Raw genomic sequence first — 26,051 nt, 5'->3', positions numbered from 1 at the left:
CCGGTTTTAGACCAGGTATCCTCTGGGTAGCCAACAGACATCCATTTGAAGGCGAGCTAAAGTGAGAAGGCGAACCCCGCTTATGCGGTTGTGCGTAGGGTTTGGGACCCACCACATAAAAAAACCTCCCCATTGAAAAAACAATCAGAGCCTCGGAAGAGAAACCCCCCTTTTGATGACGACCCCTGCAAACGTACTAAGGACCATGCTTTGAGGGCATGCACCTGGAATGTCCGGACCCTTAATTGGGAAGGTGCCTCTGCCCAGCTGGTTGATGTCCTCATACAACTAAAGGCTGACATCACCGCCATCCAAGAAGTGCGATGGACGGGACAAGGACGGACGATGGTGGGTCCTTGTGACATCTACTACAACGGCCATATAAAGGAGCGCAAATTTGGTGTTGGATTTGTGGTGGGAGAGAGACTCCGTCGCCGAGTCCTGGCATTCACCCCGGTGGATGAACGTCTTGCCACAATCCGCATCAAAGCGAGGTTCTTCAACATATCGCTGATTTGCGCCCACGCCCCAACGGAAGAGAAGGACGATGTGACCAAAGATGCTTTCTAAGAGCACCTAGAACGTACCTATGAGCGCTGCCCCCGCCACGATGTCAAAATCGTGCTTGGCGATTTTAACGCCAGGGTGGGTAAAGAAGGTGTCTTTGGCACAACAGTCGGAAAATTCAGCCTCCATGACGAAACATCGCCAAACGGCCTGAGGCTGATCGATTTCGCTGGGGCCCGAAATATGGTTGTCTGTTGTACCAGATTCCAGCACAAGAAAGTTCATCAAGCAACATGGCTGTCCCCTGATCGACACACGCGCAATCAAATCGATCACGTTGTGATAGACGGAAGACGTGTCTCCAGTGTTTTAGACGTGCGTACGCTTCGAGGATCAAATATTGACTCGGACCATTATCTAGTAGCAGCAAAGATACGCACTCGCCTCTGTGCAGCAAAGAACGCCCGTCAACAAACACAAGGAAGGTTCGACGTCGAAAAGCTGCAATCACAACCGACAGCCGAGCGATTTTCTACTCGACTTGCACTCCTGTTCTCTGAGAGCACTTATCAGCATCTCGATATAAGGGAGCTGTGGAACGGCATCTCACACTCATTGCATACCGCTGCAGCCGAAACGATTGGTTTCCGGCAACGCCAAAAAACCAGTTGGTACGATGAGAGTTGTCGTTCCGCAGTGGAGCGAAAACAGACTGCCTACTTCGCAACGTTGCGAAAGACCACAACACGTTCGGGGTGGGACAGATATCGAGAACTGACGAGGGAAGCGAGACGCATTTGCAGACGTAAAAAGAAAGAGGCCGAAATGCGTAAGTATGAAAAGCTGACCGGCTTGGGTAATGCTCGAAAATTTTATGAAAAGATCAGGCGATTTATAGAAGGTTTCAAGACCGGAGCATTATCATGTAGGGACCGAGGAGGTAACGGATGTCCAGAGCATACTGGGATTATGGAGGGAACACTTCTCCGACCTGCTGAATGGCAGTGAAAGTACAACAACAGGAGATGGCGAACGCGATTCCCCAATCGATGACGATGGAATAGATATTCCATTACCCGACCATGAAGAAATTCGATAGCAATTACTTGCTTGAAAAACAACAAAGCGGCGGGGGCCGATGGACTACCAGGAGAGCTATTCAAATACGGCGGCGAAGAACTGATAATGTGCATGCATCAGCTTCTTTGTAGAATATGGTCGGAAGAAAGCATGTCCGACGATTGGAATATCAGTGTGCTCTGCCCAATCCATAAAAAGGGAGACCCCACAATCTGCGCCAATTACCGTGGTATAAGTCTCCTCAATATCGCATATAAGGTCTTGTCGAGCGTACAGTGTGGCTTTAGACCTGGAAAATCGACAATTGACCAGATATTCACCATGCGCAAAATCTTGGAAAAGACCCGAAAGAGAAGAATCGATACTCACTATCTTTTCATCGATTAAAGCTGCCTTCGATAGCACGAAAAGGAGCTGCCTTTATGCCGCGATGTCTGAATTTGGTATCCCTGCAAAACTAATAAAAAGGTTTTGTGGAAGAGTTATGGTCCTCTGAACATTGGCAACGGCGAATACCGCAGACGATGGAACGATGAGCTGTACGATTTATACGACGACATTGACATAGTTCAGCGAATAAAAACACAGCGGCTACGCTGGCTAGGTCATGTTGTACCAATGGATGAAAACAATCCAGCTCTGTAAGTGTTCGATGCATTACCCGCTGGAGGAATCCGCGGAAGAGGACGACCACCACTCCGGTGGAAAGACCAAGTGCAAAGTGACCTGGCTTCTTTTGGTGTTTCCAGTTGGCGCCAAAAAGCAAAAAGGAGGAACGAATGCCGTGCTCTGGTGGATTCGGCTATAATCGCTTAAGCGGTTTCTACGCCAAATATATATATATATATCTATTTTAAGCAACTGAAATATTAATTGTCTTATTAGTAGCAAAGTAGTAGCATGAAAAATACAATGGCCATTGAGCATACTCCGAATAAAGACAAACATTGTGTATACCAAATGATATAATTAAATATGAAAGTAAGTCCGATTTTCTATGCATGCAAGAAATTGCAAAATCCTGCAAATAGCCAGGCTAATTTGCGAGTCATCATGTGCAGAGCTTTTCCGGAGAAAAAGATTGCAGCATATGAAAAAGTCTTCAGAGACTAGTGTGCGCTGACAAACGTACATTCATATATACATAAGTGTATTCATGAATGTACGTGCTCAAGTGAGTATTTTGAGTATTTCCATTTGAGTTTTCCCACTGCTCATTCCAAAAACTTTATATACGAATATCTAATTTGTTCATTCTGTTAAAAATATTTGTCAAATAGAAGTCATTTGATACAAATATTGATTGAGTCTTTTCAGAATTATTTTTAATAGCTATCAATAAAATATAGATATTCGTTAATTTTATTAAATAAATGAATAATGAAATAAGCAAATAATAGCATTTATAAAAATACATAATTTTTTGAATAAAGTTATTAATGAGATGACAACTCTACTCACACATATCTGGCAGATACATATATTTCCAAAACAAATTTGTTTTCGTACAACTATTGCAATTATATATTTGTTTTATAAAATTTTTAGTCAGGTGGCAATCTTAACCAACCATTATTTTTAACCTTATATATACTATTGTTAGTTTGTTAAATTTTAAGAGGTTGGTAATCCTGTCCTTACAAACTACTTACCAATTGCATTATCAGATCTTATTTTCAAACAAACTGACAGTTGTTTATTCGCCATATTTCCTTTTCCTTCACCTTTCTATCGGGCAAATCAAAACAAATAATCAATTTTACACTAGCACTTTACAGAGCTGAACACTATATGCACTAGTACACTAAATGCACATAATTTTACATTTTTAAACACATTCACACCGTCATTTATCAACTCAAACGCACGAAAACACAATAAAAACATTTTCAAAATATACAACAACAAATGACGACATGCAATTGTATTGCATTTATGCCAATTGCTTTTAAACACCTGAAATACGAATTTTAACTTTTATTCGAATATTTTACACGTTTTCCCAACCTTTGCATTTTTAAAATTGCGCGTCATTTTTAATCTGTACTTGCACATTTTCATTTATTTACTGATCATGATGTGTTTCACACTACCATTACATATCGCTCACGATCATCTCTCTCTCTTTGACAAAAACAAAAACGCCAAAAACTTCGAATAATGCAACAACTTGACTTCGAAAAGCACGACGAAACAAAGCTGTTGTTGTTATTGTGACAAAGGTGAGATAATACACATGTAGTATTTGTTACTAGGAACGAGTTGGATATTTGGAACACATAGTTCACTAGTTCACATAACTAGTTTTTGTTTTTGCGATAAAGATCGTGTGGTCGTATGTGATATGTAAGGGTAGTGTGTAATACATCATGATCAGTAAATAAATGAAAATGTGCCAAAATGGATTAAAAATGACGCGCTGTTTTGGAAAATCGTTAAAACATCGGGAAAATAACGTCGGTGTAAAATATTCTCTTAAACGTTGAAATTCGTGTTTCGGGTGTTGCAGGGCAAGTGTTGTGAATAAATGCTGTGAAAAAGTGAATAGTTTAATGCGGTTAAAAGCATTTTTACAAAAATGCAGTGAAGGTGCATGTCACCATTTATTGTTGTTATGAAGTTTTAAGCTTAGTTGTATATGCATTGTGATTTCGCGCATTTAAGTTGATAAATATATAAATAAATATATAAATATAAATACATAAATGAATTTAATGTAATAAAAATGCATAAGTTCTTAATGAAAAAAAAAATGTTTGTCGGCTCATGCCACGGAAATGTAAGCATTTGCCAGATATATGTAAGTAGAGTTGCCATATCATAAACAACTTTCATCCAAAAATTTATTGAAAAATTGTTACGATTTTATTTCATTATTGATTTTTTTAATAAAAGTGATAATGCTAACGAAAAATTATACGGTATGGGTATCTATTTAATTCAAAATTATTTTGAAAAGCTTACCACCATGAATATAATTTGAATTGCGTAAAATTAATATGATTAATCTAAACTAGATACAGATATGTATAGCAAGTCAAGGACGACCTAATGCGTAAATCAGTTTTACAAGCATTAGCATCTTTCATTAATATAAAAAAATCCATCAATATTTGTATCAAGAAATGTGAAAATCGCAATGTTCCAATCAGAAAATTTAAATGATCAACTTTGTCAAGCAAATGTTGACAAAATTTAAATTAGTCGGAGTTCATGAGTAAATTTAGTTGCATGGAAAACTACTCCAATTTGCATCTGCAATGAATTGCCTTAAAAAAAATTTTAAAATCCGCAACTGAGTGTTCATATGAAGAACAAATAATTTGAAAATTTAACAAAAAGTTCTTTGCCAAAAAATTGGCAAATAATAGAGCAGTGGGAAAACACATAAGTACATTGGGGTGGCCTTTAGTTGTATGGAGGATAAAAAAAGTTTCTGGATTCTCGATCGCACCCTCTATAAATATGCGAATAGCTCAAAAACTAGTATATACAAAGTTTTGGGTCAATCAAAATAGGTTTAGATGTTGCGCAAGGAGCTTGAAATCCTGAAAAAATAAGAATTTTTGCCATTTTTATGTCTCAGACTTCCATATTTCAAAGACACACTATCCCTTACTGGTCTTCCATACCGTAATAAGATAATAAGAACAACATTAGAACCGTTATAACGGTATATCACGACCATGCGACGTTTGAGAATGCACCACAATAAATTTACTTTCATATTTGTATTTCTGTAACTCTATCATCAATCGACCGATTTTTAAGATTGTGGTAATTTTGGAAAGGTAATAAAATGCAGATCTTATTACGGTATGGAAACCAGATAGTGTGGCTTTGAAATATGAAGACATATAAATGACAAAAATTCTTAATTTTTCAGGATTTCAAGCTCCTTGCGCAACCTCTAAACCTTTTTTGATTGACCCAAAACTTTGTATATACTAGTTTTTGGGCTATTCGCATATTTCTAGGGGTGCGATCGAGAATCGGAATACTTTGGAAAATAAGGGCCACCCTAATGTACATACATACTTTTTCCACACAATGTTTGTGTTGAATGAGAGATGAGTACAATTTATGAACATGTTATGTGATCTGTGAAGACTATTTTGCATATGCTGTAATCTTTTTCTTCAAGATGCTCTGCACTTGATGACCTGCAATTTTGCAATTGTGTGCATGCATATAGTAAATCACGCATACATATATATCTTTGTGCATACCGAAATTGGCTATTTGGTATGTAAATGTTCGCATTTTCCTCAGAGTGTGTTCATTTAATGCTAATGGACATTTAATTTTTCATTCTATCCACTTTATCCCTAAAATTAATATTAGCAGTAAGTATAGATGTGAAAGTTCCGAATTCCAAAGCAAAAACAAAAACACGCTGTATGTAGTCGAGCCGCCGTAATTATCACATCTGACAATGACAGTGAATCATTTAGTTATACTGAAACTCAAATAACTTGGCGGATGTTGGGTGCACGCTCCTTCGTACCTCCATAAGTGGCGAACATCCAGACAAACGCACACTTTGAGACTTGGTCTCCGCATGTGCTGAGGTGTAGAGCGTGGAATGACAGTGTCGCAAATATTGACACGAAAGTTAATTACATTTCCATCATAAAACAAACCACAAAAGCACAATTACAAATGAAATTATAAAGCAATGCTCCACCATGAAAGTACACAAAAATTTAATAGACAAAAAAATAATTACCGAAAAATTAACTCACACACCCAGCCGCAACGTGCATTCTCGACTTCTTTTCTACATATATCCTTGCACAGTTAGTGCGTGTCCCGCTGTGTGGGCGACTGTAGAAATAATAGAATTATTGTAATAATGATTGGCAAACACAGCAGTGGCCATCTTTACGATATAGTCATACCAATAAGCAATGCTCTCGAGTATATATATTACTTGTTGACTTGTGTGTGATTGCGATGTCAGTTGTCAAAAGCCAGAAAAACATTTTGTTGTTTAATATTGTCAAGTGGAAGATATTTAGTTAGAGTTCGAAGATTCCTAATATATTTATTATGCTTGTGCGATTGAACCAATAATACTTAGAAGTGGTCGAAAACCCGAACAGGTCTGTTGTTATTGAAAGCTCATTTGTGCATGTTACGTACATCTGCGCAGGCGTATTTGTAACAAATGAAAGGCTTCTTGATTTTGCATATTTTTCAGTCTATCAAATATATAAAGACATTAGCTCTGAGAGTGCATTTTCAACAAATCCACCCAACATATATGTCCTGGATTAAACCGCTTAAATTTGTACCTTCCTATTTCCAAGCTAAATATTTGCTGAGAGCGACAAATCTAAAGTAAAAGGATAATTTAACATGGGATTTCAGTTCAGAATTTGTCTCAAAATTAGCCGGAGTTCTAATAACTTAGCACTGCATATATAAGATGGATCAAGTATAATCGAAAAAATTACGACTTATAGTAATAGATATATGAAATATAATATTTCAAAAAACCCCATATATACAAGGACAAGAGAATATATGTGATTTACTATGATATTTTAATGTCAGATATTGCTTAGTGAAACCGATTTCCGTAAATTACATGTTACCATAATGTTTGTTTTCTATTGAGAAAGGACGTTTATTTAGCCTGATCAGAAAAATTTCTACAGTTTAGTCACGAGTCTTGTTATCCCTTCTGCTATGTTAGGAAAAAATTACACATATAGTGTTTTGGGTCAATTTGACCCAATTATAAAAACTCCACTAATAACACTATTTTATTGAAAGAGTTCATATTTTTTTATTTGAATCAAGTTAAGTGTATGTTAATTGTAGAAAATAGTTGGGATATGTATGTTTTAACGGCAATTTTCACAAACTAAGCTGCTGTGTTCCTTGCAAAAAAATTTTTGGCACGTACTACAAACAGCTGAATATTTGTTCGAATTTTTTGTATGATGACAGAAGAAACATCGCTGTCGTTTTTTGATGGATTCATTTCTGGCAGAGCATAAAGCTGTGCAAAATATACTCAATTTCCGATAACTAGCTTTCTTTGTCGGCGTTTTTGATCGAGTGATGTAATAATAAACGGTAAAATGTTTCAAAATACTAGGTGGGTCAAATTGACCCAACAACGTAATAAGTGTAATGAAATTACATTTGGCATCCTCCAGCAACATAAAAAACAGATATTATTTAAATTTTCGTATTTATCTATTCCTTTTACTGCAGTTAACAAATAGAAGAAGAATCAATACAATACGACTAGACTAACACGCGAATTTCGACGAGTTTTACTGAAAATTGGGTCAAATTGACCCAAACATAGCGGAAGGGTTATGGAAGAAAATTACGAATATGGTGATTTTAAAAATATTCGCCTAATTGTAGGCAACATTTTTCAGCTCAATTGAATTCTTGGTTATATTGGTTTTCCTAATTTTGTATTTAATTTCTCTATTGAATTTTTCGTTTTTATTCGAGAAAAATGTTAGGATTCCCTTCATCTTGGTTTATATTGCCAAGACTTTTTGTACATTTTACTGTCAATTTCGATTTATCGTAGTTACGGTAGAAGAACTTCTGACTAAAGGCGGAGAAATATGTTCATACTTGGCGCATGCGCAATGCAAAGTACACTTTATTTCGAATTGTAGAAAGTTTACAATTCTTCCTTACGTGCCACAGCTGATGAAATGAACACTTTAGCAATTGTTTAAATGTCTTCCATTGTATTGGCTTTCTGCAGCCAGTTCTCTTACGTACCCCACCACACACCATGAAATAAGTTGAAATCGGATAATAACCACGCCCACCTCCCATACAAAGGTTAGATTGAAAATTACTAAAAGTGATTTAACTCAGTAACGAAAAACGTTAGAAACACTTAATTTCACATAAGAAATGGCAGATGGAAGCTGCACTCAGATTTTTTTACAAAATGGAAAATGGGCGTGGCGTCGCCCACTTACGGGTTGAAAACCATATCTCAGGAACTATTCGACCGATTTCAATGAAACTTGCTTTGTAATAGTTTTCTCACGTCCCAATGATATGTTGTGAAAATAGGCCAAATCGCTTCACAACCACGCCTATTTCCTCTATACAAGAACTTTGAAGACGATCTGAATCATTAACTTTACAATATATAAAGTAAGCACTAGTGAAGATATCGATGCAGAACTTTGCACTAATACTACCTTTATAGTGTGGCAGCCCCATTCTAAAAATCAATGGACTTTATACAATATATATGACGAATATGTGAGTCAAATTGTATATTATATAATATAAATAAAGTTAAATAAATAAATTTCGAGAGTATAAAATGTTAGGTTACACCCGAACTTAGCCCTTCCTTACTTGTTTTAACGAGATTTATTGTGAAAAACGGGTGTTGCAAATTGGTGCTTTCTTGGGATATCTGTGATTGATGGTAGATCTTTTTTTAATTTATGCTTTTCATTTGGAAAAAAATAATTCATGAAAAATAAATAAATAAAGTCACTGCGGTGAAAATAAACAACAACAATGTGTGTGTGCTGCTGTGCTGATTGTAACCCATTGACCCAACTATGGTTTCAGTGCAAGATGGCAAGAAAAAAAATATAACGGAAATCAGTGAAATGATTGAGAAAAGAATTGAACTTGCTCCGTCTTTAAATTACGCGTTTTTTGTTTTGTGTGTGTTGAGCGCTGCCAAACGAAGCCAAAGTACCCACTTGGCCGTTCTTAGCTATACTCTGTAGTATTTGTGTTGGCAAGCGTGCCATATTGTGTGACGCACATATGCATGTGTTAGTGTGTTTGTAGGTGGTGGACAGACGCCACCCTGGCTGCTGGTCGGCAGTGCCTTTAACCATTAAATGCTGCTTGCTATTATTTTTTCTCTCCGCCCCTTTTGTTGCCTATATTTAGGCGCAAACACTTGTCTTATTAGGATGAAATGGCACGTGCACGTCACATGAAAGCATAAAGTCAATGTGGGCAATCACACGAGCGGATATTTAAAGAGTTTAAAGATTCTGAGTTTGTGAAAAACTAATAGTTACTAACAATTAAAATCGAAATTTTGTTCTATAAAGTGTAGAATATATATAAATTAAATTAAAATGTCGTCTGGAGTCTATACTCATTAGAGTCGATTTTAAGGAGATCCAGAGGAAGACAGTGACTTCAATCAATTTTCGATAAATTTCGTACAGGCTATTTTCGCTTTCACAAGTGTGAGGTATTTAGTATTACAATGCAATTTTCAAGATATTATTTTTAGTCTAATCTAAGCTGCGAAAGTTTTGTAAGCTTCGCCTTAATATTCCAAGTGTTTGAATTCTATAAATTTTTTTCTTATACCATTTGAAACAAACATAAATTTTTTTTTGAGCAAACAAAAATTTATTGAAAATTATAACTAACCATTTAGTCCAATGAGCGAACTAAACTATTGAGGGGCATGAAATGTAGCTATAATTATGTCCTCTCAATAAAAACATGTAAATTTTCCAAATATGTACCCTGTATTTTTTCAGGCTAACTCCCGCCATTTTTGCATTCGTGTGATCGGTTGTCTCACAGATGTTTCCCACCTTTTGTTTTGTTGTTGCTTTTTCTCTTTTATTATTGAAATTGACGGCCGCTTCGATGAGTGGTCAATTTGAAATTTTATTGTTTTTTATTATACCCCGTTCAATTTAAAGCATCAGCGGAGGCGTTAATGGGCTATTGAACAGTTTTCATTTTCTTCCGTCAATTTCACTGCGATTTTTAGTATTACAGCGGACTATAAAACAGTGTAGCTTTGCGGCGATTGGTAGGGATTTGTTTATGCTCTTTCAGCTCTTACGGGGCTCACACTTTCAACAGTATGTGATTGTATCTGTGAAGGACAGTGTGTTAATAAATATATTACATAGATAGTAAGTATTTAATTTATTAGTAATGCAAGTGTAGTGTGTGAAAATTGAACACGGTGATTTATTGAATAATAAGCTATAAAATGTGTGATAAAATTTAATTTATAAAATTTTCCAATAAAAAATTTCGAATTTAAATTTTATTAAGCTCAACGCGACTTTTACAACTTAAATTTTATTGCAACTGTAATATCTGTGCATACTGAAGAAATAATGAAGCGTGCTAAAGTGTGATAAAAAGTCTATAATCAGCAAAAACGCTGTGGTGTCTATTATTTTGGTCATACCTACGAGAGAAAATACAGCTAATAATCCACAGGACCGACAAATATGTACAAGCAGTGGTTGGCTTAGATGCGCCGGCATCCTAATCGGGTTTGTAAACATCTGTTGCTGCTGCGTCAACACATAGCGGCCACTCACCACCAATTGTACAAATAAATATATGGAAGTGTAACTGTGTATGTATATGTTGGAATTTTTTTCGGTTCTAACCCACACAGACAGAAACGCATATGTGTTTGATCCGTGGCTAAACGTCACCATATCCTTCCTAGCCACAAGCTCCTGCCAAGCGTGCAAAGCCAATGCCATTGTAAGCATTAAGGTTTTGTCTCTTCCCTCTATTAATATTATTATCATCATTCGGCGCTCAATTGTATGTTTGGTAAGTAAATTAGTTTTCTATTATCCTTACAGAATGTCGTAAACTTTCTTACGGGGTTGCCTTACCTACCTTGCTATTATTATTGCTTGTGGGCACTTTTGGTTATCGCCTGGGTTTTATTGGCTTAAAGTAATATTGAGTTCATGAATTTCGATTGGGTATAATGAGATTGACATTCCTTTGTGACTGTTTCATGACATGTTTGAATTTTTAGGGTTGTCACATATGCTAACGCGAATTTGAGGGAAGAACGTTTGTCTTATTAAATATTTTACAATCATAATATTTATGAATATTCACAGATATCATTTGAGGTAAAAGGAATCCTTATTCAAGAAATTCGAGTTCTCTCTTTGACCATGAAATCAATGCAGTGTTTAAGCTCACATTTCATATTTCACATCTTAAACCACCACCGCAAAATCGTAAACAGTCATAATACTTAAACTCAATACATTATTATTTCACCAGCTTTTAAATGCTTTGAAAAGCACTTGAATGACCTTAAATTCATCATTTTGACAATATGCTTTCATGTAAAATTGCCATTTACAAACAGGCAGTATTTTATCTGAAATTATGAGAAGGTAATGCCAAATAATAGGCGTCGGTTGTGTCGGCCACCTTCTTAACTTTCTATATACAAAATGGATAACGGAAGCTATAAATAAGCGTTGAGAGTCTTTCTTGTATGATAAACACATTTTAAGTTTACCGTTGGTAAGGCCGATAAAGGCGAAGGTTAACTTATAACAATCAAACAAACTACCTTTTCAAGCAAATTCAAACTAATAACTCAGGTACATAGACCCTTTGAGTATTAAAAAACAATACGCTCTTGGGACGATTGGTTTACCGTTACCTGTCGGTACTATAAATTCTACCTGTTCAACTTACAAGCACGACCTAACCCAGATTGGTATAAATACGGCAAACTTTTACTCTCAGCATCATAACAATTTCAGTTACTGACTTTGAAACAACAACGCTTTGAATACCTAACAAATATGGATTTCTCCAGGGCAAACAAAATAAACATCAAAGAAGAAAATATCGAATCGACAGAAGAAGAACTTGACTTGCGAAAATATGAGGCTTTCCCAAGAGAAAGTGAGGACCGGAGTAAACTATCAGAGAAAGAAAATCCAAAAGTTCGGCAAGTAAAACGCCGTCGAGAGTATGAAAGCTACTACAATAGTGAAGTGAAAAAAATAAAACGAGACAACATAATAATTGTGAAACAAGAGATAGCAGAAAATGAAGAAAAGCAACCAAACGTACAGCACCTGCATCATTCACTACGAGGACTAGGAGTAAACATACCAATGGTACAGATACCATATGATCCGCAAAGAAACCTTGTATCAGGGATTGTTGACATCCCTAAGGAAATGATAATACCGGTTCCTTCCATAAAAAAGGAATCCCCTCAACATTCACTACAAGGACTTGGGGTAAATATACCAATGGTACAGATACCATATGATCCGCAAAGAAACCTTGTATCTGACAAAATGATAACACCGGTTCCTTCCATAAAAAAGGAACCGGAATTCAAAGATTCATCAACAATGATGAGTACCAGTGCTAGCAGAAACCTATCTATTAAACAGGAACCAGTCGACGAATTGGACACAACCTCTTCGTTACAACCAACGCTTGTTCCAGCTCACGTCCATCCTTTTAGGGAACACGTCATCATTAAGCAGGAGTCTACAGATCAGGAAAACATATCTCCCAATCGCTCAAATGGCGATGACGAGCTGAGTCCAGCAATAGAGACAGCTGATTTAGAAATTGGTCCACATGGCACTTGCATTCCTAAAAGGAATTTAGAGTCGATAAATTGGATGGAACCGTCAATTGCCACGCGGAAACTCTTGTCTTTGGTATTTGATAACCAAACTCTTGCGACGCACACGCTTAGTGGCAAACCCTCGCCGGCTTTTCGGGATCGTCCATTAAAAGCGAAACTTGATCCTCTGAAAGTGGCAGATGTAATATATTTTGTACAGCAGAGAGTACATTGTTCGGAAAAAGTAATTCGACGGGCAATCACGTCGAAATGCGCGGATACCGCAAAAATCGTTCGAAGAAATTTATCCAAAGCTAAATAAAATAAGCTGTTGTGATTTTATTGTATTTCGTGAAACGTATATTTAAATTTATAGATAGAATAGATTAATAAAACATTTAAAATGTAATGTAAATAAAATTATGTATGTTTTTATTTTGCTTCATAGTTGGTACGGTTCAGTAAAGGTTTTTTTTTCAATATTTCTTTATTTATTGAATCTGCTTTGTTTAAAGCCTAACAATAAGTATTAAAATCTTAAATCTATTCCTTCTTTACCATAGGAATATCAAGATCCTTATGGATATTTTCATTACGCATGTACCATGGTGAATTATTGTTATTGTTCTAAGCATTTTAGATTGGAATATCTGTATTATATCAATGTTGGTTGCACAGGTCGTACCCCACAGTTGAATACCATACATCCAAATCGGTTTTATGATTGCATTTATAACAGGACTTTGTTGTCTAGGCTAAGTTTAGAATTTTGTGTAGAAGCCAATTTAAATTCGCTGCATTAACTTCATGCAAGTTACTTTACTCGCTATATGTTTCCGCCACGTAAGCCTTCGATCCAGGTGAATCCCAAGATAGCTTGCCTAGCCATTCTTCGACAAAAGTTAAGTGCTCGTCTAGCAATCTTGATGCTCTAAAGGGGCATTTGTTACGGCTTACTAGGGCTGTGTCATCCGAAAAAGTGGATGTCAATACGTTTTTAGCTATTGGAATGTCCGCTGTATATATTATGTACCACCAGCCCTTATTGCTCGTTCTTCTGATATGAAATCTGCTACTTTAACTGTAAATTTCCTATTTCTTAAATATGACTCCAATGTTTTATGCAATTCGTAAGGTAAAACGTTTTTGATTTTCCATAAAAGGCCTTCATGCCAGACCTTATCGAACGCCTGAGCTACATCGAGAAAAATAGGTGAACAGTACTCTCTGTGCTCGAATGCCTTCCTGATTTCGTTTGTAATTCTATTTACTTGCTCTACCGTGCCATGTTTAGCCTGAAACCCGAATTGGTGGGTTGATATTATATTATTTTCGTGGAGGAAAGGAGACATTTTTGATAGTAAAACTTTTTCGAATATTTTGAAAAGACATGGTAAGAGAGATCAAATCTTGGATCTTGTTTTGCATGGTAAACATGAATTGTGTCATACATTGAGTTAGATTTAGAATCATATTTTCAATACCTCCATTTGGTGGGTTTTGCGGTTGTTGCATTTACACAGCGTTGCCTTTTACAACATTTGCATAGCTTCCCTGGACAAGGATATTCTTAGAATTACCAAGTTTCGATCTCTGGTCTGTAATTTCTACATTTTCATTACGAGGGATATTCATCATTTGGTTACGACGAGCTTGAATTCCCAGTGACAATTTTGATTTCAAGTCTTTATATAAAGGTGTTCAAGCGATTTAAAATTTCAGATTTTCAGTATATCCCTGAAAAAGTTTTTTCGTATCTACAGTAATCTATTCTAACTTGACCTATAGCAATCCGCTTCCTAGTAGTCAGACAGAGTAGAACACATCAGTATCTGCAAATTGTTCGTATTTTAGAGCTGTGACATATGCTAATGCGGATTTGAGGGTAGAACATTTGTTTTATTAACAAAATATATAATATTTATGAATAACCACAGATACCATTAGTGGTAAAAGGAATTCTTATTATTTTGTATATTTGTGTTCCAGAAACTCGAGTTCTCTATTTCATGAGGTAAGAAATAAAATATTTGAAGATTTGGAATCACCACCGCAAAATCGTAAACAGTCAAAATACGGAAACTCAATACATTTTTATTTCACCAGCATTTAATTTTATGATAAAAAGCTAGCCAAGAAACAAATATGCCAAACAAAACCTCACTTTCACCCCTGATGAGTGCACGTATTGTGGCAATTGATTGACGAACTTTGCTGAATATGTCAATGGGGGATAACTTTAAGCTATATGCTACAAAATGGATAACGGTACACATGGTAACTTTAAGTTTACCGTTAGTAAGGCCGATAAAGGCAAAGTTTAATTTTAAAAAAATTAACAAACTACCTTTTCAAGCAAATTCAAACTGATAATTCAGGTACCACAAAGGCACCTAGACCCTTTGAGTATTAAAAAACAATACGCTCCTGGAACGATTGGTTTACCGTTACCTGTCAGTACTATAAATTCTACCTGCTCGACTTACAAGCGTGACCTAGCCCAGATTGGTATAAATACGGCAAACTTTTACTCTCAACATCATAACAATTTCAGTTACTGACTTTGAAACAACCACGCTTTGAATACCTAATAAATATGGATTTCTCCAGGAAAAAAAAATAAACATTAAAGAAGAAAATATCGAATCGACAGAAGAAGCACTTGACTTGCGATCATATGAGGCTTTCTCAAGAGAATGTGAGGACCGGAGTAAACCATCAGAGAAAGAGAATCCAAAAGTTCGGCAAGTAAAACGCCGTCGAGAGTATGATCACTACTACAATAGGGAAGTGAAAAAATTAAAACGAGGCAACATAATAACTGTGAAACAAGAGATGCCAGAAAATTATGTAAATCAACCAAACGTACAGGATCATTCACTACGAGGACTAGGAGTAAACATACCAATGGTACAGATACCATATGATCCGCAAAGAAACCTTGTATCAGGGATTGTTGACATCCCTAAGCAAATGATAATACCCGTTCCTTCCATAAAAAAGGAACCGGAATTCAAAGATTTTTCGACAATGATGAGAACCAGTCTTAACAGAAACCTATCTATTAAACAGGAACCAGTCGACGAATTGGACACAACCTCTTCATTACAACCAACGCTTGTTCCAGCTCACGTCCATCCTTTTAGGGAACACGTCATCATTAAGCAGGAGTCTACAGATCAGGAAAACATATCTCCCAATCTCTCAAATGGCGATGACGATTATGTAAGTTCAGCAATGGAGACAGCTAATTTAGAAATTGGTCCACATGGCACTTGCATTCCTAAAAGGAATTTAGAGTCGATAAATTGGATGGAACCGTCAATTGCCACGCGGAAACTCTTGTCTTTGGTATTTGATAACCAAACTCTTGCGACGCACACGCTTAGTGGCAAACCCTCGCCCGCTTTTCGAGATCGTCCATTAAAAGCGCAACTAGATCCTCTGAAAGTGGCAGACGTAATTTGTTTTGTGCAGCAGAGGGTAAATTGTTCGGAAAAAGTAATTCGACGGGCAATCACGTCGAAATGCGCGGATACCGCAAAAATCGTTCGAAGAAATTTATCCAAAGCTAAATAAAATAAATTGTTGTTGTATTGTAAATTGTATTAAATTTATTTGTATAGATTAATAAAACATTTAAAACGTAATGTAAATAAAAGTTTTCAAGCAAATTCAAACTGATAACTCAGGTACATAGACCCTTTGAGTATTAAAAAACAATACGCTCTTGGGGGATTGGTTTACCGTTACCTGTCGGTAAATTCTACCTGTTGGACTTACAAGCACGACCTAACCCAGATTGGTATAAATACGGCAAACTTTTACTCTCAACATCATAACAATTTCAGTTACTGACTTTGAAACAACCACGCTTTGAATACCTAATAAATATGGATTTCTCCAGGGCAAACAAAATAAACATCAAAGAAGAAAATATCGAATGGACAGAAGAAGAACTTGACTTGCGAACATATGAGGCTTTCCCAAGAGAAAGTGAGGACCGGAGTAAACTATCAGAGAAAGAAAATCCAAAAGTTCGGCAAGTAAAACGCCGTCGAGAGTATGAAAGCTACTACAATAGTGAAGTGAAAAAAATAAAAGGAGACAATATAATAATTGTGAAACAAGAGATAGCAAAAAATGAAGAAATGCAACCAAACGTACAGGACCTGCATCATTCACTACGAGGACTAGGAGTAAACATACCAATGGTACAGATACCATACGATCCGGAAAGAAACCTTGTATCAGGGATTGTTGACATCCATAAGGAAATGATAATACCGGTTCCTTCCATAAAAAAGGAATCCCCTCAACATTCACTACAAGGACTTGGGGTAAATATACCAATGGTACAGATACCATATGATCCGCAAAGAAACCTTGTATCTGACAAAATGATAACACCGGTTCCTTCCATAAAAAAGGAACCGGAATTCAAAGATTCATCAACAATGATGAGTACCAGTGCTAGCAGAAACCTATCTATTAAACAGGAACCAGTCGACGAATTGGACACAACCTCTTCGTTACAACCAACGCTTGTTCCAGCTCACGTCCATCCTTTTAGGGAACACGTCATCATTAAGCAGGAGTCTACAGATCAGGAAAACATATCTCCCAATCGCTCAAATGGCGATGACGAGCTGAGTCCAGCAATAGAGACAGCTGATTTAGAAATTGGTCCACATGGCACTTGCATTCCTAAAAGGAATTTAGAGTCGATAAATTGGATGGAACCGTCAATTGCCACGCGGAAACTCTTGTCTTTGGTATTTGATAACCAAACTCTTGCGACGCACACGCTTAGTGGCAAACCCTCGCCGGCTTTTCGGGATCGTCCATTAAAAGCGAAACTTGATCCTCTGAAAGTGGCAGATGTAATATATTTTGTACAGCAGAGAGTACATTGTTCGGAAAAAGTAATTCGACGGGCAATCACGTCGAAATGCGCGGATACCGCAAAAATCGTTCGAAGAAATTTATCCAAAGCTAAATAAAATAAGCTGTTGTGATTTTATTGTATTTCGTGAAACGTATATTTAAATTTATAGATAGAATAGATTAATAAAACATTTAAAATGTAATGTAAATAAAATTATGTATGTTTTTATTTTGCTTCATAGTTGGTACGGTTCAGTAAAGGTTTTTTTTTCAATATTTCTTTATTTATTGAATCTGCTTTGTTTAAAGCCTAACAATAAGTATTAAAATCTTAAATCTATTCCTTCTTTACCATAGGAATATCAAGATCCTTATGGATATTTTCATTACGCATGTACCATGGTGAATTATTGTTATTGTTCTAAGCATTTTAGATTGGAATATCTGTATTATATCAATGTTGGTTGCACAGGTCGTACCCCACAGTTGAATACCATACATCCAAATCGGTTTTATGATTGCATTTATAACAGGACTTTGTTGTCTAGGCTAAGTTTAGAATTTTGTGTAGAAGCCAATTTAAATTCGCTGCATTAACTTCATGCAAGTTACTTTACTCGCTATATGTTTCCGCCACGTAAGCCTTCGATCCAGGTGAATCCCAAGATAGCTTGCCTAGCCATTCTTCGACAAAAGTTAAGTGCTCGTCTAGCAATCTTGATGCTCTAAAGGGGCATTTGTTACGGCTTACTAGGGCTGTGTCATCCGAAAAAGTGGATGTCAATACGTTTTTAGCTATTGGAATGTCCGCTGTATATATTATGTACCACCAGCCCTTATTGCTCGTTCTTCTGATATGAAATCTGCTACTTTAACTGTAAATTTCCTATTTCTTAAATATGACTCCAATGTTTTATGCAATTCGTAAGGTAAAACGTTTTTGATTTTCCATAAAAGGCCTTCATGCCAGACCTTATCGAACGCCTGAGCTACATCGAGAAAAATAGGTGAACAGTACTCTCTGTGCTCGAATGCCTTCCTGATTTCGTTTGTAATTCTATTTACTTGCTCTACCGTGCCATGTTTAGCCTGAAACCCGAATTGGTGGGTTGATATTATATTATTTTCGTGGAGGAAAGGAGACATTTTTGATAGTAAAACTTTTTCGAATATTTTGAAAAGACATGGTAAGAGAGATCAAATCTTGGATCTTGTTTTGCATGGTAAACATGAATTGTGTCATACATTGAGTTAGATTTAGAATCATATTTTCAATACCTCCATTTGGTGGGTTTTGCGGTTGTTGCATTTACACAGCGTTGCCTTTTACAACATTTGCATAGCTTCCCTGGACAAGGATATTCTTAGAATTACCAAGTTTCGATCTCTGGTCTGTAATTTCTACATTTTCATTACGAGGGATATTCATCATTTGGTTACGACGAGCTTGAATTCCCAGTGACAATTTTGATTTCAAGTCTTTATATAAAGGTGTTCAAGCGATTTAAAATTTCAGATTTTCAGTATATCCCTGAAAAAGTTTTTTCGTATCTACAGTAATCTATTCTAACTTGACCTATAGCAATCCGCTTCCTAGTAGTCAGACAGAGTAGAACACATCAGTATCTGCAAATTGTTCGTATTTTAGAGCTGTGACATATGCTAATGCGGATTTGAGGGTAGAACATTTGTTTTATTAACAAAATATATAATATTTATGAATAACCACAGATACCATTAGTGGTAAAAGGAATTCTTATTATTTTGTATATTTGTGTTCCAGAAACTCGAGTTCTCTATTTCATGAGGTAAGAAATAAAATATTTGAAGATTTGGAATCACCACCGCAAAATCGTAAACAGTCAAAATACGGAAACTCAATACATTTTTATTTCACCAGCATTTAATTTTATGATAAAAAGCTAGCCAAGAAACAAATATGCCAAACAAAACCTCACTTTCACCCCTGATGAGTGCACGTATTGTGGCAATTGATTGACGAACTTTGCTGAATATGTCAATGGGGGATAACTTTAAGCTATATGCTACAAAATGGATAACGGTACACATGGTAACTTTAAGTTTACCGTTAGTAAGGCCGATAAAGGCAAAGTTTAATTTTAAAAAAATTAACAAACTACCTTTTCAAGCAAATTCAAACTGATAATTCAGGTACCACAAAGGCACCTAGACCCTTTGAGTATTAAAAAACAATACGCTCCTGGAACGATTGGTTTACCGTTACCTGTCAGTACTATAAATTCTACCTGCTCGACTTACAAGCGTGACCTAGCCCAGATTGGTATAAATACGGCAAACTTTTACTCTCAACATCATAACAATTTCAGTTACTGACTTTGAAACAACCACGCTTTGAATACCTAATAAATATGGATTTCTCCAGGAAAAAAAAATAAACATTAAAGAAGAAAATATCGAATCGACAGAAGAAGCACTTGACTTGCGATCATATGAGGCTTTCTCAAGAGAATGTGAGGACCGGAGTAAACCATCAGAGAAAGAGAATCCAAAAGTTCGGCAAGTAAAACGCCGTCGAGAGTATGATCACTACTACAATAGGGAAGTGAAAAAATTAAAACGAGGCAACATAATAACTGTGAAACAAGAGATGCCAGAAAATTATGTAAATCAACCAAACGTACAGGATCATTCACTACGAGGACTAGGAGTAAACATACCAATGGTACAGATACCATATGATCCGCAAAGAAACCTTGTATCAGGGATTGTTGACATCCCTAAGCAAATGATAATACCCGTTCCTTCCATAAAAAAGGAACCGGAATTCAAAGATTTTTCGACAATGATGAGAACCAGTCTTAACAGAAACCTATCTATTAAACAGGAACCAGTCGACGAATTGGACACAACCTCTTCATTACAACCAACGCTTGTTCCAGCTCACGTCCATCCTTTTAGGGAACACGTCATCATTAAGCAGGAGTCTACAGATCAGGAAAACATATCTCCCAATCTCTCAAATGGCGATGACGATTATGTAAGTTCAGCAATGGAGACAGCTAATTTAGAAATTGGTCCACATGGCACTTGCATTCCTAAAAGGAATTTAGAGTCGATAAATTGGATGGAACCGTCAATTGCCACGCGGAAACTCTTGTCTTTGGTATTTGATAACCAAACTCTTGCGACGCACACGCTTAGTGGCAAACCCTCGCCCGCTTTTCGAGATCGTCCATTAAAAGCGCAACTAGATCCTCTGAAAGTGGCAGACGTAATTTGTTTTGTGCAGCAGAGGGTAAATTGTTCGGAAAAAGTAATTCGACGGGCAATCACGTCGAAATGCGCGGATACCGCAAAAATCGTTCGAAGAAATTTATCCAAAGCTAAATAAAATAAATTGTTGTTGTATTGTAAATTGTATTAAATTTATTTGTATAGATTAATAAAACATTTAAAACGTAATGTAAATAAAAGTTTTCAAGCAAATTCAAACTGATAACTCAGGTACATAGACCCTTTGAGTATTAAAAAACAATACGCTCTTGGGGGATTGGTTTACCGTTACCTGTCGGTAAATTCTACCTGTTGGACTTACAAGCACGACCTAACCCAGATTGGTATAAATACGGCAAACTTTTACTCTCAACATCATAACAATTTCAGTTACTGACTTTGAAACAACCACGCTTTGAATACCTAATAAATATGGATTTCTCCAGGGCAAACAAAATAAACATCAAAGAAGAAAATATCGAATGGACAGAAGAAGAACTTGACTTGCGAACATATGAGGCTTTCCCAAGAGAAAGTGAGGACCGGAGTAAACTATCAGAGAAAGAAAATCCAAAAGTTCGGCAAGTAAAACGCCGTCGAGAGTATGAAAGCTACTACAATAGTGAAGTGAAAAAAATAAAAGGAGACAATATAATAATTGTGAAACAAGAGATAGCAAAAAATGAAGAAATGCAACCAAACGTACAGGACCTGCATCATTCACTACGAGGACTAGGAGTAAACATACCAATGGTACAGATACCATACGATCCGGAAAGAAACCTTGTATCAGGGATTGTTGACATCCATAAGGAAATGATAATACCGGTTCCTTCCATAAAAAAGGAATCCCCTCAACATTCACTACAAGGACTTGGAGTAAACATACCAATGGTACAGATACCATATGATCCGCAAAGAAACCTTGTATCTGACAAAATGATAACACCGGTTCCTTCCATAAAAAAGGAACCGGTATTCAAAGATTTCTCAACAGTGCTGTCCACCAGCGTGATGAGTACCAGTGTTAACAGAAACCTATCTATTAAAAATGAACCAGTCGACGAATTGGACACAACCTCTTCATTACAACCAACGCTTGTTCCAGCTCACGTCCATCCTTTAAGTGAAGACGTCATCATTAAGCAGGAGTCTACAGATCAGGAAAACATATCTCCTATTCTCCCAAATGGCGATGAATAATGTAAATTCAGCAATGGAGACAGCTAATTTAGAAATTGGTCCACATGGCACTTGTATTTCTAGAAGGAATTTAGAGTCGATAAATTGGATGGAACCATCAAGTGCCACGCGGAAACTCTTGTCTTTGGTATTTGATAACCAAACTCTTGCGACGCACACGCTTAGTGGCAAACCCTCGCCGGCTTTTCGGGATCGTCCATTAAAAGCGAAACTTGATCCTCAAAAAGTGGCAGATGTAATATATTTTGTACAGCAGAGAGTACATTGTTCAGAAAAAGTAATTCGACGGGCAATCACGTCGAAATGCGCGGATACCGCAAAAATCGTTCGAAGAAATTTATCCAAAACTAAATAAAATAAATCGTTGTAATTGTATTGTATTTTGTGAAACGTATATCTAAATTAATTTGTACAGACTAATAAAAGTTTTAAAATGTAATGTAAATAAAAGTATGTATGTTTTTATTTTGCTTGATAGTTGGTAGGGTTTAATATAGGTGTTCAAGCGATTTAATAATTAAAAAAATCAAATGAAAACCAGGTTTTCAGTAAATCTCTAAAAAGGTTTTTCGTCTCTGCAGTAATCTATTCTAACTTGACCCATACCAATCCGCTTCATAGTAGCCAGACAGAGTAGAACGCATCAGTATTTGCAAATTGTTTGTATTTTTAGAGTTATGACATATGCTAACGTGGATTTGAGGGAAGAATATTTGTTTTATTAAATATTTTACAATCATAACAATTATGAATATTCACAGACATCATTTGAGGTAAAAGGAATTCTTATTATTTTATATACTTGTGTTCCAGAAACTCGAGTTCTCTTTCTCTTCCATGAGATGTGAAATAAAATTGGCCAATGACAAAAAAAATTATACTTATTTCATAGTCACAAGCACTGTTTAAGCTCGCATTCCATTAAACGCGACTATTTTAAGATTTTGAACCACCACCACAAAATCGTAAACAGTCATAAAACGGAAGGTTTTAAGTATATCTCTGAAAAAGGTTTTTGGTTTCTGCAGGAATCTATTGAATACATTCGAACTTGAGCTATAGCAATCCGCTTCGTTGAGTATCCCCAAGGACTTATTCATTTATCATTTATGGAGTTCTTGCTACACAATAGAGAACTAGCCAGTAAAAACTGATCTCTTAAGTTACAGGATTAACAATCAGCTGCTTTTAAAACCTCTTACGATTAGCTTTTAACATCTATTCAAAAATTTGACTGTCAATCTATAAAAATGGTGACGGAAGGTCGTATCCATTAATCCACCAAAGCCCTAGTATCACGAACGCTCCGACGACATTTCAAGCTGTCTTCGCAATTTAATCGAGTAATTGTGGACTTACATTCAATTCAATTCAATTTTGAGATTATTATTGGGCTATGTCTTATATTTCGCAAGTATTTACTGAATGGTAAATATGGGTGAAAGAGTAAATAGTAGAGGGCATTGCGCACGACGACGCCAGTTAGGGATTTCGAACTTCGACAGGCCTACATCCATTTGATCCTTCCGCTGGAGTATTTTCTTCCATTCGGATGTTATGTCCAAGTCGCTGTATTTTTATGCGCCGCACTATGTCCATATCTCCGAAGAGCTCACTTCATTCCAACGAATCCGGTACTCACCTACGTCCATGCTTCCGAACCATACATCAAACTTTTCAATTGCCTACTGAGCCCGTGACAGCACCTGTTGGCAAGAGAGATCCTCCGATTGATTTCTTGGCTTACGTCGTTGTTAGTGTTTATGCTGGAATCTAGGTAGACGAAATCTTTTGCTACCTCAAAGTTATAACTGCCAACAGTGCTATGGTCTCCTAAACGCTGAGATCCTTTGCATGATGACAGAAGGTACTTCGTTTTGCCCTCATTTACTACTAGACCCATTTCCTTTGCTTCTTTTTCCAGGCAAGAAAATGCTGCACACACGGATGTTGCCGACAATGTCGATATCGTCGGCATAGGCCAATAAGTAGTGGTTCTTGAGAAAGATAGTGCCAATACGGTTAAGATCTACAGCGCGAATTATCTTCTCGACCATTAGGTTAAAGAAACCGCTCGCTTGCCTTGTCTGAAACCTCGTTAAGTATCGAACAGTTCAGAGAACTCCTTTCCTAAATTGTTTACGCTCTTACATCTTTTACGGTGCTCACACTTTCAACGATGTGGGATTGTAACTGAGAAGGACAGTGTGTTAATAAATTTATTACATAAATTGTAACCTCCTTATTTATTAGTAGTGCGATTGTAGCGATAAAATGTTTGAATGAAATTTGGCATGCCGAAGAGGCGTCAATTATCCTATACACATTATCTATAGGGAAGGAATACTTTGTCTCACTACCCTTTCTTACAGGGTAGCCCTACCTAGATTATTGTTTTGATTGTATGTGCAGACTTTTGGTTGTCGCCCTAGTTTTATTGGCTCAAAGTAATATTGAGCTCATGAATTTAAATTGGATATAACTGAGATTGATATTCTTTTATGGCAGTTTCCATGGCTTGATTGTTTTTTCGGTGCTGTGACATATGCTATCGTGGATTTGAGGGAAGAACATTTGTTTTATTAAAAAATTGACAACAACAAATATGATAATCAAAAAATTAAAACTCACTTTTCCCCTTACCGAGTGCACTGGTAGTGTTCACTGTGGCAACTGATTGGCGAATTTTGCTGAATACCTCATTTGGGGATCACTTTACGGAGCAGCAGGCTTGAGTGTAAATGCTTTGAAAAGCACTTGACTTTATCATTTTGAGAAATGCTTTGACTTGAATTTCCCATTCATGCACAGATACACGCATATACACATTCAATTGAGTAGAAGCTGTCCACTTGCGCTGCTTCAAAGTGCAATGGAGCACTTCAAATCAATTTGTGAGTCCCACTGCAGGGACTGGATTATTACTAATGTGTAGCCATTTATGTGGATAAATTAAGTCAGAGTTGTGCTGTGCAGACAAACACTCACATAAGCTGAGCAAAGAAAAGGATATACACGCAGAATAGATGTGAGAAAAAGAACACAATAGAGAGACGTCGAGAACTCAATAGCTCAGGTCGTTGGAAAAAAGTCGCATAAGGCAAGTTGAAAATTGCGCGGGTAGCAGCACTACTTTTGTTGACAGACTGTTGACATTTTGCCGGTGAAATATCAGAGCTTTATTGGAGGCAGGCTACTGTCTACCCCCTGTGGATTGCCGCAAGGCATGATTGCACAGTTAAGCATTTCACTTTAATAAATGGGCTGCTAACTTGTGGCACTGTCTGGTTTTCATTTATGTTACGGCATCAGGATTCATGTTTACATGCGTATCAAACCGCTGAGTGCGTGTCTGTGTAGAGCCCCATAGGTGGTCAACTAATGGCTACTATTGCATAATGCATGAAATTCAATTTGCATTGCAAAGCTGTGGCAGCGCCACTGCGAACACGGTCTGGGCAAGTAAACGTATTCAGACGGACAAACATGCTTTCAATATGCTATGCCGCCACGCCCACCTCGCCTACTTGCATATACATATGTGTTTTGCTTGTTTGTTTATCAAGCATACTAGTGTCCGACCGATACAGAATTTTTGGTCGATGCCGATTCTTTCATCAACAACTTTATTTAGAAAATTAGTATAGTAACAAAAAAAAAAAAACAAAAACAAATAACATCACAAAATAAGTAAACAACTCAGTTCATATGTAAATATGACGTTGTTTATTCATTTAATTAATATTTA

Source organism: Zeugodacus cucurbitae, chromosome 6 (genome assembly GCF_028554725.1).
Source record: "Zeugodacus cucurbitae isolate PBARC_wt_2022May chromosome 6, idZeuCucr1.2, whole genome shotgun sequence".
Lineage (NCBI taxonomy): Eukaryota > Metazoa > Arthropoda > Insecta > Diptera > Tephritidae > Zeugodacus > Zeugodacus cucurbitae.
Note: the sequence above shows the minus strand (reverse complement) of the source record.